This window comes from Xenopus laevis, chromosome 1S, assembly GCF_017654675.1.
Source record: "Xenopus laevis strain J_2021 chromosome 1S, Xenopus_laevis_v10.1, whole genome shotgun sequence".
NCBI lineage: Eukaryota > Metazoa > Chordata > Amphibia > Anura > Pipidae > Xenopus > Xenopus laevis.
Genome location: NC_054372.1, coordinates 193,911,360 through 193,931,297, shown reverse-complemented (window position 1 = coordinate 193,931,297; position 19,938 = coordinate 193,911,360). Strand labels below are relative to the sequence as shown.

The window sequence follows — 19,938 nt, the reverse complement described above, 5'->3', positions numbered from 1 at the left end:
GCCTGCAGCCTTGTGCCTTTATATGGTCACAGAACAACCCCTCAGTGACTTCTAATATCCTTATCATTTACAGTAGGGGGTACATTATCCCTTATAATACATGAGTGATACTCAGAGTTCCCTGTATAACTCAGCCTGCAACCTTGTGCCTTTATATGGTCACAGAACAACCCCTCAGTGACTTCTAGTATCCTTATTATTTAGAGTAGGGGGTACATTATCCCTTATCATACAGTGATAGGGGTATATTGTCCCTTGTAATATATAACAAATTGTTCACTCATGCTGTGAGTCCCAGACTAAAAGCATGAGTGCTGTGGGCGTAACAGAATATAAGAGGATTTTTCTTATTTCTCTAGACAGGAATTCAGGTGTAGTTACAGAGGTTCTAATGGTTCTACATGTATGGGGACCTGTTATCCAGAATGCTCAGGACCTGGGGTTTTCTGAATAATGGATCTTTCCATAATTAGACTCTTCACACTAGAAAATCATATAAACATTAAATAAACCCAATAGGCTGGTTTTGCCTCCAATAAGGATTAATTATATCTTAGTTGGGATCAAGTACAAGCGACTGTTTTATTATTACACAGAAAAAGGAAATCATTTTTTAAAATGTGGATTATATTGATAAAATGGAGTCTATGTTTAGGTTTCTGGATAATTTTCCAAATAACAGATCCCATACCTGTAAATGCAGTTGGGCCTGTTTTGACGTGTAAAGTCATGACAGCTGGGGGGAGGGGCTGTGCAGGAGCTTTATGATAGTTAAGTGGGTTCAGTTTTCCTTTAATTTTCATACTGGAATCTTCAAAAGAAAAAAATGGAAATAAAGGAAAAGAAAACGAAATCGAAACCTAATAATAAAAGTCATTTTTGGCGACTAAATGCAGTCAGTTTAGTGGTGATTTATCTGTTACAGGAGTAAATATCATCCCGTTATCCCCGGGTCCCTTTATAACTGAGTCATTCAAACGACGCACATTTCCCGTATTCCGGCGACAACATCTCTTGTTTATTATCATTAAACGGCTTTTTATTTTATTTTTTTTTGCTTTTTGTCTATTTCCTCCATAAATAAATGTTACAAATAGCAAAGCTTAGCGGCCGAGCGATGTCTATATTTTGGGGTTGTGACACGGTTGCTTAGCAACTAGCAGCAGGTGAGCGCCATAAAGAAAACATCAGAGGAGCGTCAGACACAAAAAGTAGGAAGACGTTGGTTGCTAAACTTCTCCTTCCCTCTCTGTGTAAGAAACCTGAAAATTAAAGGGGATATAAACCCAAAAATAAAAATACATCTGATGATAAAAAAATATTTAGTTCTAAGCAACTTCCCAATATACATTCATTACAACATTTCAATGTTTTTTCAAGTTATATGTCGATATAGTTGTTATTAAAAGTAGTGTCTGTCTGTCCATTTTTTGCACTGCTGGATCTGACAATGTAGTAATTGGTTTTAATTTTTTATTATTTGCGGGTTTTGAGTTATTTAGCTTTGTATTCAGCAGCTCTGTGGTTTGTGATTTCATCCATCTGGTTGCTACGGTCCAAATTCCCCTAGCAACCATGCATTGATTTGAATAAGAGGCTGGATTATGAATAGGAGAGGCCTGAATAGAAAGATGAGGAATAAAAAGTAGCAATAACAATACATTTGTAGCCGTACAGAGCATTTGTTTTTAGATGGTGACCCCCCATTTGAAAACTGGAAAGAGTCAGAAGAAGAAAGGAAATAATTCAAAAACTATAAAAAAAATAAATAATGAAGGCCAATTGAAAAGTTGCTTAGAGTTGGCTTTTCTATAACATACTAAAGTTAACCTAGAGGTGAACCACTCCTGCTTTCAAAAACTTTTAGTATGTCATAGAATGGCTAATTCTAAGCAACTAACTTAATTTCTTTTTATGAGAAGGTAAGTAGAGACCTCGATTCTGGGATGGCAGTGGATGTGATGTACTTAGACTTTGCTAAAGCATTTGATACAGTGCCACACAAAAGGTTACTGGTTAAATGAAGGAATGTTGGCCTGGAACATAGTATTTGTACCTGGATAGAGAACTGGCTAAAAGATAGACTACAAACAGTGGTGGTAAATGGAACATTTTCTAATTGGACCAGTGTTGTTAGTGGAGTACCGCAGGGCTCTGTACTAGGTCCCTTGCTTTTCAACTTGTTTATTAATGACCTGGAGGTGGCCATTGAAAGTACTGTTTCTATTTTTGCTGATGATACTAAATTGTGCAGAACTATAGGTTCCATGCAGGATGCTGCCACTTTGCACAGTGATTTGTCTAAACTGGAAAACTGGGCAGCAAACTGGAAAATGAGTTTCAATGTTGATAAATGCAGGTTATGCACTTTGGCAAAAATAATATAAATGCAAGTTATACACTAAATGGCAGTGTGTTGGGAGTTTCCTTAAATGAGAAGGATCTTGGGGTCTTTGTAGATAACAAGTTGTCTAATTCTGGGCAGTGTCATTCTGTGGCTACTAAAGCAAATAAAGTTCTTGTATAAAAAAGGCATTAACTCAAGGGATGAAAACATAATTATGTCTCTTTATAGGTCCCTGGTGAGGCCTCATCTGGAGTATGGGGGGCAGTTTTGGACTCCAGTCCTTAAGAGGGATATAAATGAGCTGGAGAGAGTGCAGAGACTAAGTGCAACTAAACTGGTTAGAGGGAGGGAAGAGTTAAATTATGAGGGGAGACTGTCAAGGTTGGGGTTGATTTCTCTGGAAAAAAGGCGCTTGCGAGGGGACATGATTAGACTTTACAAGTACATTAGAGGACATTATAGACAAATAGCAGGGGACCTTTTTACCCATAAAGTGAATCACCGTACCAGAGGCCTCCCCTTCAGACTAGAAGAAAAGAACTTTCATTTGAAGCAACGTAGGGGGTTCTTCACAGTCAGGACAGTGAGGTTGTGGAATGCACTGCCGGGTGATGTTGTGATGCTGATTCAGTTAATGACTATAAGAGGGACTTGGATGATTTTTTGGACAGACATAATACAAAGGCTATTGTGATACTAAACTCTATAGTTAGTATAGGTATGGGTATATAGAATTTTAATTAAAAGTAGGGAGGGGTGTGTGTATGGATGCTGGGTTTTCATTTGGAGGGGTTGAACTTGATGGACTTTGTCTTTTTTCAACCCAATTTAACTATGTAACTATGTAACTATGTAACTTTTCAATTGGCCTTTATTTTTCCTTCTTTATAGTTTTTGAAATATTTGCCTACTTCTTCTGACTTTTTCCAGCTTTTAAATGGGGGTTCGCTGACCCCCATCGTAAGAATGAATGCCCTGGAAGGGTACAAATGTTATTACTCCTCTTTCTGTTCAGGCCACTCTCCTTTTCATGTTCAAATCAATGCATGGTTGCTAGGGGAATTAGGACCCTAGCAACCATATGGCTGAAACTGCAAACTGGAGAGCTGCTGAATAAAAAGCTAAATAACTGAAAAACCACAAATAATAAAAAATGAAATCCAATTGCAAATTGTCTCAGAATATCCCTTTCTACATCATACTAACGGTTAATTTAAAGGTGAACAACCCCTTTAAGGCAATTCACCTTCATTAGTAAAACTGTAATAACATAAAAACCACAGAAATGTGTTCAAACTTTCATAACCTGCCAAATTTTGTTAACAAACATGGTAATTAAGGGGTGTGGCCACAAAATGGACATGGTCAAAAATGTCAACATACTCCAGGCGACAAATCTTTTTGTCCCTCTTTCTACTTCCAAAATGTTGAGAGGCAAGTCAGTACCTCTCCTATTCATATTCCAGTATCTTATTAAAATCAGTGCATGGTTGCTAGGGGAATTTGGACTCTAGCAACCAGATGGCTCAAATTGAAGAGCTTCTGAATGAGAAGCTAAATAACTCAAATATTACAAAAAAATGAAAACCAATGGCAAATTGTCTCAGAATATCCCTCTCTATATCATACTAACAGTTAATTGAAAGGTGAACAACCCCAAGTTTTGCCATGTTTTGAGCTCTCCGTCCACACAACTGTCAGCACTGTTCTGTTACAAACCTTAATATAGTTGAGCCGGCACTCAAGGGACCATTCCTCTACACTAAACGCTAATAAAAAATCCAGTGTATTTATTAGGTTCTATTAAGGCAAAGCCTTACGCGTTTCATATCTCAGCAGATACTTAACCTTAGGCTCTATATATTCTATTGCAGTCACCTGCAAGTGACAAAGCTACTAAAGCAACTGCAATAACATCTAAAGGATGCATCCCCCACAAATTGCAACCTCCCAATTTAATTATCTGGAGCATCTCTGCAACACTTCCCCTTTAAAGCTATGGCCTGTAGCAACATCTCCAGACAAAAAATTTGACCAGCGACTCTGAACCCCCCCCCCCCCGATAAAATCAATATTTATTACACGAGTCCCCCAATTAAACGTTGTTTAGAGAGAGCTCCCGGCACGCTTGGAGAAAGCTGATAAATACAGGAAAAGAATAGGAAGCCCTTTATCAAGGTCGGCCAAGCCTCTGTTTTCCGGCTCAGGGAGGCGACTGGGGCGGAGGAGACGGCTGATATAAACCAAAGGAAATGACACAATGGGAGATGGTTCCTTTAATTTGTTTCCTTTACTGATTTATGACTTAGAAATGATGCAGCGTAAGCACAGTGACCTACATCTGCTGCCCACACCTGCCCTTAAACCTGAGACATTGGCTACAGCAAGAGCCCACGAGATATGGCACTGAGTTAAAGGAAAAATGAGAATTTAAAATAAGCTTCCTCATACTGAAATAAGAAACTTTCTAAATACAATCAATTAAATATTCTGCATTGTTTCTGAAATAATCAAATTTATCTTCACTATCCCTCTCTCAGCATCTGTTTCTCTTCATTCTCTCTTCATGCAGCAGTTGGGTGTCAGATATTCACTGACAGTTAGATCCAATATATCTTATAGGGGGGCTCCTTTTGCCTAGAAGATGTATTAGAGCTCACTCTATTAAACTCACCAGACATCATGGGGCCCATTCACTTAGCTGGAGTGAAGGAATAGAGGAAAAATAGTTTGAATGGTCAAATATGGCTACTTCGACCATCGAATGGGCTACTTCGACCTTCGACTATGACCTTCGACTTCGAATCGAACGATTCAAACTAAAAATCGTTTGACTATTCGACCATTCGATAGTCGAAGTACTGTCTCTTTAAAAAATTCTTCGACCCCCTAGTTCGCCACCTAAAATCTACCGAGGCCAAAGTTAGCCTATGGGGAAGGTCCCCATAGGCTTCCTAACAATTTCCTGATCGAAGGAATATCCTTCGATCGATGGATTAAAATCATTTGAATCGTTTGATTAGAAGGATTTAATCGTTCGATCTTCAAAGTCGAAGGATTTAACTTCGACCCTAGGTAAATGTGCCCCCATGTCTCTCTACATGCAGAATTTGTGCTACAGGCAGTTATTTTGTTACATTTTGTCTGTACTGGAATCAGTTATTTGAGTGATCTCTAATACATCTGCTAGGAAAGGAGCCCCCCTATAACATACCTCCCAACATTTTGGAAGTAAAAAGAGGGACAAAAATTTTTTTTCCGCCTGTAGCGCAGCAATTTTTGACCACACCCCTTTCTGTGGCCACATCCCCTAATTACCATGTTTGTTTTACAAAATGTGGCAGGTTATGAAAGTTTGAAAATATTTCTCCTTATCTAAACTGTGTTTTTGTGTCTCAAAATTGTTACAAAGTATCTTATTTGCACCTGTTAGCTGTTCTGGGCTCTCTGCTAAAAGCCAATTAAGTGAGAAACTTTGTTTCTTTTTCTGGCTGTTCAGTGCAGAGAAAAGAGGGACTTTCCAGTACAAATGAGGGACTGCGGGTTAAGCTGTCAAAAGAGGGACTGTCCCTCCGAAAAAGGGACAGTTGGGAGGTATGCCCTATAAGATATATTGGATCTAACTGTCAATAAATATCTGACACCCAACTGCTGCATGAAGAGAGAATGAAGTGAAACAGATGCTGAGAGAGGAATAGTGAAGATAAACTTGATTATTTCAGAAACAATGCAGAATATTTAATCGATTGTATTTCGAAAGTTTCTTACTTCGGTATTCTGAAGCTAATATTATATTTTTATTTTCGCGATAGTTCCCCTTTAAATAAGATTCTTTCCTATTTTTGCCTCTTGTCTGCCCATGGAAATAAGCAGCGCAGGAAATGCAGGATCTGTCGGGCGACCTGCGGAATTACCGCGCCAATACTTCACCTTTATGGCGGCATTAATTTCACCCATCCTTCACCTTTAATGAACTTATTCCCACAGCAAATCAGGGCTGCGCAGAAGTCCCGGAGCTGATGTGAGATATAACGTTCATTACTAAAGAGGCAAAGCAATCGGTAAATCCACATAAAGCTTCACTTTCTGGCCGCACAGAGGGGCACTGGCAAACAAACGGGAGGGAGTGGAATGTTTTTTAATCTTTGTGATCAATGGAACTGGGGGCGGAGGAGGAATCTAAAGGGAACCTGGGACTCAATGATCATTCTCCTTTATTTCTTTATTCACCTTCTTTCTTGATTTCTTCTCCATACCCATATTTTATGCTCCTTTTCCTACTTATTTCCTTCTCCTCACAGATTATGGTGCTAAATTATGATTGAGGGATGAGGCTCAATCCCCCCAACTGCCAGCACAGCTCCAAACTGCCATGTTATAAAAGGATGCCTTTGTAAAGTCATTGAACAATTCCTTATACAGGTATGGAACCTGATATGCAGAATGCTAAGGACCTGGGGGTTTTCTGAATAAGGGATCTTTCTTTAATTGGATCAGCATATGGGGCAGATTTATCAAGGGTAGAATTTCGAGGTGATGGGAGTTTCACCTGGAAATTCGAATAAGAAAAGACCAAACGAAATGTATTAAAAAAAAAAAAATTTTTAATTTCGGATGAACAGGCTGTATTCGATCGATTCAACTTCAGATCGTATTCAATCGAATTCTAATCAAAGTATTTTCCACCATATTAGTCCACCAAATAACTCAAAGTAGGTTCTAATCGATCCCCCATAGGCTTGAACAGCAATTCGGCAGTCGAATAGTCGAAGTCGAATTTGTAAAGAGACAGTACATGAAAAATTTTTATTTTCAATTTATTTTCAAATTCTATTCCCCAGTCGAAGTACATTAAAATTGCCTTGAAATTCGAATTTAAAAATTCAAATTTTCACTTTGACTCTTGATAAATCTGCCCCATGATGTCTACTAAATAATCATTAAAAAATTAAATAAACCCAATAGGCTGGTTTTGCCTCCAATAAGGATTAATTATATCCAAGTTGGGATCAAGTACAAACTACTGTTTTATTTTTACAGAGGTAAAGGAAATGATTTTAAAGAATTTGGATTATTTGGATAAAATGGAGTCTATGGGAGACGGCCGTTCTGTAATTTGGAGCTTTCTGGATAATGGGTTTCTGGATAATCCCTGTATATAGAACTTCTAGTTGGGCATCCATCAAGAAGAACTACTATGCTAGCTCCAGAAGTAAAATAAAATTGAAAATTAAAAAGAGTATAGAAAAATTTGTTAAAATGTATAAATTAAATGAAACTGCATAAATGGTCCAATGATCAATTTAAAGCAAATCTATATGGGTTTGTGTCCCCTTTAATAATCAGTTAAATTGCCTTTAAACTATAATACTTAGAACATTGTGTAAAAGCTCTGCCAGTTCTCTGCTCAGTAGATGAACAGGTTATGAATATAAATACACTCCAAGATTATACTGTCCTAGATACAACGTCCTCCCTCCGACCTGAAACCGTCCCACCATTATAACATTCACTGATCTCTCCTCTATAAACTCCTGTGTAGAGCAGTGGGGAACAGGGAATACAACTGCCAGCTGGTTATACAAATAGGTATGGGACCTGTTATCCAGATTGCTGCGGCTTTCCAGATAACGGATCTTTTTGGATCTTCATACATTAAGTCTATTAGAAAATCATGTAAACATAGGGCAGATTCATCAAAGTCAAAGGTAAAAATCGAATTTAAAAAAATTGAATTTCGAGCTATTTTTTGTGTACTTCAACTAGGGAACAGCTCAAATTCCATTCGAATTGGAAAATTCGAATATCGACATTTATCATGTACTCTCTCTTTAAAAATTCGACTTCGACCATTCGCCATCTAAAACCTGCCAAATTGCTGTTTTAGCATATGGGGACATCCTAGAACCTATTTGGAGTCAATTGGTGGACATTGAAAAATCTAAGGTTTTTTTGGGAAAACTTCTAACCGAATTCAATCAAATGCGTTGTTACTTCAATTCATACAATTCGAATTGGATCGAAAACAGACCTATTCCCTCAAAAAAAAAATAGATTTTTTGATAAATATTGATCGGTCATTTTTAATTCGAACTTTGAAGGTTTGGGAGTTCAAAAAAAACTCCCATTACTTTGAAATTCAACCTTTGATAAATTTGCCCCTAAATAAACCCAATAGGCGGGTTTGGCTTCCATTAAGGATTAATTAAATCTTAGTTGGGATCAAGTACAAGTTACTGTTTTATTATTACATGTAATTAAATGTAATTTATAAATTAAATTTTTAAAAATTTGGATTGTTTGGATAAAATGGAGTCTAAGGAGGGAATGCCAAAAACCTATAAAATCTGAATTTTTTATGGAAAAATAAACTTGAATTTTTTTGTGATTTATTAAACCAGAGGCTGCTAAAAGTCAAAATCCAAAAATCCTCCATCTCCAAGCTGTCAGGCTCCTGTAGAGTTTTGTCTAAAGATCCGAAAAAACAGGGGTTTCAATCGATTTCACGAAAAATATTAGTATTCGGGGGGAAAACCTGAATTTTTAGAGTTTTTTTCCTAACCAATTTTATAGAGATTTTAAAATAATAAATAAGGTCAAGTTGTGGATTCTAGTTTGGTCAGACTTTTTTTACTTTAAAGATCAGAAAAAAATAGTTTTTCAGGGAGACGGCCTTTCTTTAATTCGGATCTTTCTGTATAATGGGTTTCCGGATAATGGATCCCATAAATGGGAGTTGCTGTTCGGGTCGTTGGACTGGGGGGGGGTCCAGACACACTGGGGGCTGCCACATCAGGGGGGCGCACACACCGCGGGGTAGGATTAAACTTAGGCCGATACCACTGTCCCCCAATGAACTGTCTGACTAATTAGCACATGAATGAATCAAATGATTTCCTTATTACAGAGTAGCAGCTGTTTATATTGGGATCTAAGTACTAAATTATAAGGGCATCTCCTACAGGAATTTATAAGCAGTGAAATGACTAGTCTTTGGCCCCCACAGCAACATCATCGGGGCCCCTAAACTTTGGTAACATGACATTTTCCATGAATATCTATTGCAGCTGCTTATTAGTCCCATGGGCCCCCCTATAGTTTCTGGGCCCCCAATAGTTGCAGGGTTTGCGGTTTTCAGCTTTTCAGTAAAATGATTGGTGAGTTTGTATCACAGTAGCTGAGGTTGAAAAAAATCCATCTAACCAGTTCAGCCTTTTGTCCCAGCAGCACCTCTCTACCTACTAGTTGATCATTCGTGAAGCACAAACAAAGGTGAAAAAAGAAAGTTTTAACTTCAATATTAGAAAAACGGTCACAAACAGAAAGTTTCACTTGAGCACTTCAGGACACTTCCAGCCCCACTGAACTTCAGAGGAGCTGATAAAACGAATTACCGGTCCACCGAGAAACCCCTGATAATGAGCTGCTCGAGATTGCCCTGTTTATAAAGGTAGGTTATAAGAGCAGTGAAAATAGCCCATCTTCACAGGTTACTGTATCTATTCACAGTCAACTTACTGTAACCCAGGTTACAGTTTACATGTATGGTCAGGTTACTGTATCTCTGACAGTCAGGTTACTGTATCTCAGGTTACAGTTTCTGTGTATGGTCAGGTTACTGTATCCCAGGTTACAGTTTGTGTATGGTCAGGTTACTGTATCCCAGGTTACAGTTTGTGTATGGTCAGGTTACTGTATCTGTGTTTGATCAGGTTACTGTATCTGTGCACAGTCAGGTTACAGTTTCTGTGTATGGTCAGGTTACTGTATCACAGGTTACTGTATCTGTGTTTGATAAGGTTACTGTATCCAAGGTTACTGTAACTGTGCACAGTCAGGTTACAGTGTATGGTCTGTATGTATTTATACTTATGTTACAGTATCCATTCACACTCAAGAAGCTGTTCCCGTGCTTAGTCAGATTATTGTACCCACGTACAGTACAGGCAGTAGGAATTTGATGAGTGTTTAGGCACCTCAGGGATCAGACATTACAGTATGATCATAAAGAAAATCCCAGTTGTACCCTGCTAATAACATCTGGGCAATAAATGGACAGAGGTGAGATATTTTTGGATACAAACATCCATATGTTTGTATTTTCTAAATTCACCCTTTAGGGAAAGAAACACAAAAACAATAAGAACATAAAGCAGCTTCCTTACAAAATTGAGATTAAATAGAAAGAAAATTAAATTCAATGATTTTTAACTCGGGGGGATAATTGTTTAGTGTGGTTTTGTTCCGATCACGTCAGTTACAGCGAATACTTGTAGCTATTAATATTAAATTAATATTAAGTCAGTATTTATATGTAATCTCTATGTCTAATATATACTCCCTTGTGTCGGCACAATATAAATCATTGCTGATAGAGTTGGGTGTAAAACTGCAATGCTGTATGTTGGTTGTTTCCCTATGACTTTGGCCTCTGTAAACACATGAACCATACGGTAGATACAGAAGATACAGTTCAGATACAGTATATAGAGACACTGTATATATTTATATTCTACCGGAAATCCTCACAGTTTCCTAGAAATGTGGATTATTTTACAACAGTCCTGAGAGTCTGTTCTTTCATCTTCTCCTTTTGCATTAAAGATCAATAAAAACCCTCTTTGTTCTAAGGGCCGGAGAGTGGAATCCCGAAAACTCTGAATAGCCATCTCCCATAGACTCCATTTTATCCAAATAATCCGGATTTTTAAAAATGATTTCCTTTTTCTCTGTAATAAGACAGGATATAAATAATCCTTATTGGAACCAAAACCAGCCTATCGGATTTATTTAATGTTTACATGATTTTCTAGTAGACTTAAGGTATGAAGATCCAAATTAAGGAAAGATCTGTTATCCAGAAACCCCACTTCCCAAGCATTCTGGATAACAGGTCCCATACCTGTATCATGAAATAATCCAAAATTTTTAACTGATTTCCTTTTTCTATGTAATAATTAAACAGTAGCTTTTACTTGATCCCAACTAAGATATAATTAATCCTTATTGGAAGCAAAACCAGCCTATTGGGTTTATTTAATGTTTATATGATTTTCTAGCAGACTTAAGGTATGGAGATCCAAATTAAGGAAAGATCCGTTATCTGGAAAACCCCAGGTCCCGGGCATTCTGGATAACAGGTCCCATACCTGCAGCGTCATACAACAAACGGGGTGATCTCAGCTTTATTACAAGGTGTTTGTGACACTTCATAAATGATCAAAAGGGTCTCTTTTTGTTCATTAGAATACAAAGCCCCTACTTTCCTCTCCCATGGGTGCTGACTTTCCTTATTCTGTACACAGTTGGGGCTTTTTGGATTTGTTTCAATTTAGGGCGACAATCCTATTTGAAAGACCCAGGTGTTTCATGGACAGATCATGGGCTTGATGGTGCCAAAGTCCTTGGTGAAGTCATTTGGTTGTGTCTAAAGCATCAAAGGTGAGGCCCATAAAATATCAGAGATGCCTAAAGTTGGTGACACCACAGGGGTCATTTAAAACCAAAGTAGAAAAAGTGTTTTAGAGTGTAGAGAGTGATATTCTGAGACAATTTGCAATCGGTTTTGATTTTTAATTTGTGGTTTTTCAGTTATTTAGCTTTTTATTCAGCAGCTCTCAAGTTTGCTATTGCAGCAATTTTGTTGCCAGGGTCCAAATTACCCTAGTAACCATGCACTGATTTGAATAACAGACTGGCATATAAATAGGGGAGGCCTGAATAGAAATATGAGTAATAAAAAAGTAGAAATAACAATAAATTGGTGGTTTTATAGAGCACTTGTTTTTTAGATGGGGTCAGTGACCCCCCATTTGAAAGCTAGAAAGAGTCAGAAGAAGGCAATTTTTTTAAAAACTATAAAAAATAAAAAATAAAGACAAATTGAAAAGTTGCTTTGAATTAGCCCTTCCATTACTTACTTAAAGGTGAAACACCCTTAACCAAATTGCCATGGAAACTGTAGTGGCACCTTACTAGTGTGACCACTATTACCATGACTATATTCCCCAACAGCACACTGCCTAAATTACCAGTTTAATATCTGCAAGCACTTAAATAGCTGAGTCTACACCCAAAATCCCTGCTGTAAATTAAGGCAGGACTACTATCTGGTGCCAGGAAAGAAGCAATGGCAATCACATGCTGGAGCTTCAAAATAAATGCATTTTTGTACTGGCAGAAAAACACCCCAACCATGCCATCTGTTTTCTCTTCTGACGCTTGAAACATTGTAGCTTGTCCTCTAGGTCAGTTAAAGGGGTAGTTCCCCTTTGAATTGACTTTTAGTATCATGTAGATTGATATTCTCAGACAGTTTGTAAGTGGTCTTAATTTTTTGTGATTTTATTCCGTTATTTAGCTTGTTATTTAGCTTGTTGCTTAACCAATTTTGAGTTTGGAATTTCAGTAGCTATCTGGTTGCTAGGATCTTATGTACCTTAGCAACCAAGCATTGGTCTAAATGAGAGACTGGAATATGGCTATGCAGGGACAGAATAGTAAGATATACAATGACAATAAAATCATAACATTGCGGAGCAATTTTTTTTGTCTGCCGGGGTCTGTGACCCCTATTGGAAAGCTCAAAAAAAGCAAATAAGGAAGGCAAATAATGCACAAACTGTTTTTAAAAAAATTAAGACCAATTGCAAAGCTGCAAGGAAGGGGACATTCTATAAGGTACTAAACCTTAACTTAAGTGAGCCACCCCGTTAATCGGCTGCCTTCTTCTATATTGAATCAAGAGTCAGAGATCATAGAGAGAAAAATGCTGCTTTCAATAGCAATTACATTTGCAAATCCCTTGAAAATATGTAATGAATGTAGAATAGGAAGTTGCATATAATTGACACCTATTCCATCATCATACTGCCCCGTTGCTAAGGTATAACGCTAGTAACGTTTCTTATCAATGCCCCTTGTAATATAGCGGAACCACTGGCAAGACGCATTGTCATCATCATCTCCACATCTCATTATTATTATTATCATTAACATGTATTTATATAGCATCAACATATTGCGTAGTACATTAATGCCTATGTCTCATATATCATTAACAGGCAAGTTGACTACCACATTATGGATACTCAGCAATGTGAAGGGGGAGGTAGTTATCAAATATATAAAGGGCCACGCCAACTGGGGAGATGCATGACCATCTCCTCTCTCTCATTATTGCCTATAATAATGTACTTTGTATACAGTATAGAACTCATGTGTTATAAGCCTAATATACGTCAACCTCAATTTCTCATTAATGCCCAAACTAACACACTTTACCCCTTTGGGAGGTATTTGCTAGTCCTGTATCTTTTTAGTTTCCCTTCTACTATTCTGGTTCCCTCTGGAATGTATATATATCTCATCTCCACGTCTCATTAATGACTATTTTTTATATGCTGAACCCCCTCTGGAAGATATCAGTGCCATATTACACATTGTATAGATAGAAATGCAATATCCTACTAAGGAATTACCTTGTTTCCAGGAACCCCTATGAAGTTATACAGGAGTTCCAGTATATCGTAACATACTGCACCCCATTAACAAGTATTTGATATACTACACCAGCTGCACACTGTACCCGACCCCTCCAACCCAGATATTGTGACATCTAAACCTACCCGGCCCCCTTGGGAAGGCAAATATCACATTGATACAAACAAACTGGAGCAGCCTTGGAAGGTATATGCCAACCTAACTTTAATGGTTAATGACCAGTCTAACTTGTTTACATCTCAGTAATGACAAAATCTCAAAAAAAATAATATAGATATAGACATAGATATAGAGAGAGAGAGAGATATAGAGATATAGAGATATATATATATATATAAAGTCCAGAGCAAATGTGTGAATAAAGAAAAATGTTTATCTCAAAACTTGCAACGTTTCGAAGCTCAAGACAGTATGGAAAGGGTTTCTCACTAGATAAAATCATTCACATTGTATACATTACATTTATTTGATACATGCTGCAACATAACATGCTGTACTATGTAATGTATACAATGTGGCTGATTTTATTTAGTGAGAAACCCTTTCCATATTGTCTTTCTTACCATGTGTGTGTTAAAACGTAACCTTTAAATAGGATGTGATGTCACTATGATGTATATTGTTATTATAATTTTAATAACCAATATATACATACAGTATATGGAAGTTATATATCAGCCCCATATAGGATCTTACCTTAACATATTACCCTTCAGGATACAAATATTTACTGTACCCCTGTATTTCCATATCAGTAACGCCATTCCTAACATACTGCCCCCTGTTGGTAAGGTGTGTGCCAATCCTAACAAGCAGCGCCTCCTTGGAAAGGTATATGGGAGCACTACACATATATATCATTAATGCCACCCCCTGGGATGGTATATAGCAGTCCCACGTCTCATTAATGCCCATTATAATCACCTCCTGTCCAAAAACTTAAAACCAGCTGCATCTCCTTGAACTTAGATCGGCTGCCATAGAGAACTTTGTGGGCAGGGGCAGAAGGCACATTATTCATGAGTGGTTCCATAGGGACGGGCATCAATGAGGTGCAGAGATTCATGAGAATGAGGCAAGTTCTTACCTCCCTGTGATGTGCTGAGCTTCACATGCAGCCTGCTGCCCACCTGCTGCCCACCTGCTGCCCGCCTGCCTCCTGCCAGGATAGCACTGCTGATAATGTCTGCCTCCTCCTGTCTCCTCTTCCAGAAGTGATCAGCTAAAATGTACTGAGCACAATAGCCCGGATGTTTTACTCTCACTGCCTACCTCTGTGCCCATTGCCTGATCCCTCCTGATCTCACCCCCCCCCACACACACACACACACACAGCCGCCTTCTTCACTTGTTCCCTGTCACAGAGATGGGGGGGTCTCTCTCGCTCCTCATCTCCCACCAAGACACTGGCTCAGCCCCCCTCCCTTCTTCTCTTCCTCCCTTTCCCTCATGCCCCCTACGTGTGAGCACTTATCTCCTCAGATCCATCTCTCTCTCTCCATTATTTTCATTAAATGTGACACACGTCACCCTCAGGCGTTGGGAAGGTGACCCGGCAGTTACCCCTCACCACACTGGGTGCCTGGACTGGAAGCACCGCTGCTGCTCACAACTGTTTGTCATTATAATAAAAAGAACCTCTGTCTGAACACGTCCTTTATTCTCTTGCTCAGTCCCCAGTTCTCCATGCAATGAATAGGCTAATCCCAAAGCCTATAATCATATGAATTCATAGTAATCCACTATATTCAATAAAAATAAACCTAAGGGGCACATTTACTATGGGTCGAATATAGAGGGTTAATTAACCCTCCATATTCGTCCATCGAAGTAAAATCCTTCGACTTCGAATATCGAAGTCGAGGGATTTACCGCATTTCGTTCGATCGAACGGTCGAAGGAAAAAACTATTCGAAGGATTTTAATCTATCGAACGATTTTCCTTTGATCAGAAATTACTAAGAAAGCCTATGGGGACCTTCCCCATAGGCTAACATTGGTGCTCGGTAGGTTTTAGGTGGCCGAAGTTTTTTTTAAAGAGACAGTACTTTGACTATCGAATAGTCGAATATTCGAACGATTTTTAGTTCAAAGTTGTAGTCGAAGGTCGAAGTAGCCAATTCGATGGTCGAAGTATTTTTCATTCTAATCCTTCACTCGAGCTTAGTAAATGTGCCCCTAAGTGTTGCACTCTAGTAGCAGAGCTGGGTCTCACCCTGTTTGGGCTGGATGGTGAATAGGGCTCAAGGAAAGTTCACTTTGAAATGAACTTGTGGCATGGTGCAGTTATGAGCAGCTTTGCAGTTGGTCTCCTTTTTTGTCTTTTACATTGGTGATATGGTTGCTAGGATAAGTTAGTTTCCTTCCTCTGGGTCACCTTGTAGACTTGTGTCTTTTTTTTTCAGGTGAAAGTACTATAGTACTATGTCCATTAAAATGCAATATCAGGCATCTTTGTGGATATACAGCCATGCTCAACTGCAGAGAAGTCAGGTCCAGGGGAAACGGGACTTGCTTACATCTCCACAATTGACTGGACTAAACCAAACACACGACACAGTAGAGAAAAAGGAAATCCAATTAAACTGGACTGGAAAAATGTGTATTTGCACCATCTAGAAACCAGGTTGGAACACAGGAGGCTACAATACTAGATTGTACAGGGAAACTAGATTGTGCAGGAATACTAAATTGTACAAAAATAGCAAATTGTGCAGCAATAGTAGATTGTAAGGAATACTGCATTATAAAGGAATATTAGGATATGTAGATAAAATAGATTGTGCTGGAAATACTACATTTTGCAGGTAAACTAAATTGTGCAGGAAAACTAGATTGTGCAGGAATACTAAATTGTACAAGAAAACTATGTTGTACATAAATATCAAATTGTGCAGCAATAGTAGATTGTAAGAAATACTGCATTATACAGGAATATTGGGATGTGCAGGAAAACTAGATTGTGCAGGAAACTAGATTGTGCAGGAATACTAAATTGTACAAGAAAACTCGATTGTACAAAAAAAGCAAATTGTGCAGCAATAGTAGATTGTTAGAAATACTGCATTATACAGGAATATTAGGATGTGCAGGAAAACTAGATTGTGCTGGAATGGAAATACTATATTTTGCAGGTAAACTAGATTGTGCAGGATAACTAGATTCTACAGGGAATACTAAATGTTACAGAAATAGTAAATTGTGCAGGAAATATTTAATTGTGCAGGAATAGTAGATTGTGCAGGAATATAACAGTATCCAGGAATATTAGGATGTGTAAGAAAACTAAATTATACAGGAATAGAAAATTGTCCAGTTAAACTAGATTGTTCAGGAAAACTATACTGTGCAGGAAATACTAAATGATATTTGAATAGTAGATTGCACAAGAATATAACAGTATACAGGAATATTAGGATGTGCACAAAAACTAGATTGAGCTAGAAATACTAAATTGTATAGGAATAGTAGATACTGCAGGAATAGTAGATTGCAGCAGAATACAACAATATCCAGGAATATGAGAATGCGCAGGAAAACTAGATTGTGCAGGAAATACTAAATTCTACAGGAAACATTAACACATGGGTATTTTGGGAAATACTTATTATACTCTTATTACTGTGTATAAAAACAGATGGATCCCATTTTTGGACTTAACTTCAAGGAGAACTAAAGCCTAACTAAAGAAGTAGCTAGAAATGTTGTACATGATGTTTTGTGCTTCTGTACCAGCCCAAGGCAACCACAGCCCTTTAGCAGTAAAGATCTGTGTCTCCAAAGATGCCCCAGTAGCTCCCCATCTTCTTTTCTGCTGATTCACTGCACATGCTCTGTGCTGCTGTCACTTACTGAGCTTAGGGAGCCACTCACAATATACAGTACACATAGAATAGAAATGTCACAATATAAGGCTGATTAGTAATTAATACACATAATTACTACATGGCAGCACAGAAACCAGTGCAATTAGCATCAGAATTTAATAATCAGCAAACCTGTAGCATCAGCTTATATTACAGCCAGGGAAGCTCATTTTCTGCTGGATAATTAGTGACGAGCCCTAAGCTTAGCTTCTCAACAGCCAATCAGAGCCCACTGAGCATGTGAGTGTCACAGACACTTTCCAAGATGGTGACCCCCTGTGACAAGTTTGAAGTCCTGGATCATTGCTGCTATTGACAAGCTCAAACTTTAGCCTCGTGCAATAAGTTCACTATATAAAATATGGCAGTTTTAGCCACATTCATTTTTGAGACCCCCAAGTACAAGTAATGGATAGAGGACTTGAGGTGGGGCAGGTAGCTTCTGTTACAACACACTAAAGGAATGTGAGACATTGTGAGCTACTTTGAGTAATTCTGTACTATAACAAGGACATTGTATTGTGGGGTAGTCCCCCAGCTGACACCCACCAAACTGCAGGGACTCAGCTGGTTAGGACTCAAGGCAACACTGAGAGACCCTCAGGCCCGGATTTGTGGAAAGACCAAGGCCCGGGACTAAGGCGACAGTATTTTAGACGGCAGCATTCTGCCAACCACTCCCACATTGGTTTAAAAACACTGGGGATGCGCTGGAGATACACTAATTCTTAAATTTCCTCTGCACCAATCCCCATTGCTCCAATCCCGATGATGAAAATTTGCATGAATAAAGGGGAGGGGACATGAGCAACGAACCGCAGTGGGCTCAGGGGCCCGCTCCCTACAATTCCCTCTCCTTACCTCCCTCACTATTATCCCACTGTTACTATAGGCACCATCTCTCCCTACTATACCTGCTATCCCACAGTCACACTCCCTTCCCAGAGACTATTATCCCACTGTTACTATAGGCACCATCTCTCCTTACTATACCTGCTATCCCACAGTCACACTCCCTTCCCAGAGACTATTATCCACTGTTACTATAGGCACCATCTCTCCCTACTATACCTGCTATCCCACAGTCACACTCCCTTCCCAGAGACTATTATCCCACTGTTACTATAGGCACCATCTCTCCCTACTATACCTGCTATCCCACAGTCACACTCCCTTCCCAGAGACTATTATCCCACTGTTACTATAGGCACCATCTCTCCCTACTATACCTGCTATCCCACAGTCACACTCCCTTCCCAGAGACTATTATCCACTGTTACTATAGGCACCATCTCTCCCTACTATACCTGCTATCCCTCAGTCACACTCCCTTCCCAGAGACTATTATCCACTGTTACTATAGGCACCATCTCTCCCTACTATACCTGCTATCCCACAGTCACACTCCCATCCGAGAGACTATTATCCACTGTTACTATAGGCACCATCTCTCCCTACTATACCTGCTATCCCTCAGTCACACTCCCTTCCCAGAGACTATTATCCACTGTTACTATAGGCACCATCTCTCCCTACTATACCTGCTATCCCTCAGTCACACTCCCTTCCCAGAGACTATTATCCACTGTTACTATAGGCACCATCTCTTCCTGCTATACCTGCTATCCCACAGTCACACTCCCTTCCCAGAGACTATTATCCACTGTTACTATAGGCACCATCTCTCCCTACTATACCTGCTATCCCACAGTCACACTCCCTTCCCAGAGACTATTATCCCACTGTTACTATAGACACCATCTCTCCCTACTATACCTGCTATCCCACAGTCACACTCCCTTCCCAGAGACTATTATCCCCACTGTTACTATAGACACCATCTCCCCCTACTATACCTGCTATCCCACAGTCACACTCCCTTCCCAGAGACTATTATCCACTGTTACTATAGGCACCATCTCTCCCTACTATACCTGCTATCCCACAGTCACACTCCCTTCCCAGAGACTATTATCCACTGTTACTATAGACACCATCTCTCCCTACTATACCTGCTATCCCACAGTCACACTCCCTTCCCAGAGACTATTATCCACTGTTACTATAGGCACCATCTCTCCCTACTATACCTGCTATCCCACAGTCACACTCCCTTCCCAGAGACTATTATCCCACTGTTACTATAGACACCATCTCTCCCTACTATACCTGCTATCCCACAGTCACACTCCCTTCCCAGAGACTATTATCCACTGTTACTAT

General features: G+C 39.0%; 1 protein-coding gene across 1 annotated transcript in view; it reads right to left on the bottom strand.

Moving 5' to 3' along the window:
* zbtb7c.S (zinc finger and BTB domain containing 7C S homeolog) overlaps window positions 1–15,221 on the bottom strand; it is a 112,941-nt gene extending 97,720 nt beyond the window's left edge. The window contains exon 1 of the mRNA XM_041580644.1: window positions 14,937–15,221. The gene's annotated coding sequence lies outside the window, so the exon portion shown is untranslated. The remainder of the gene's footprint in view (window positions 1–14,936) is intronic.
* Window positions 15,222–19,938: the final 4,717 nt, after the last annotated feature.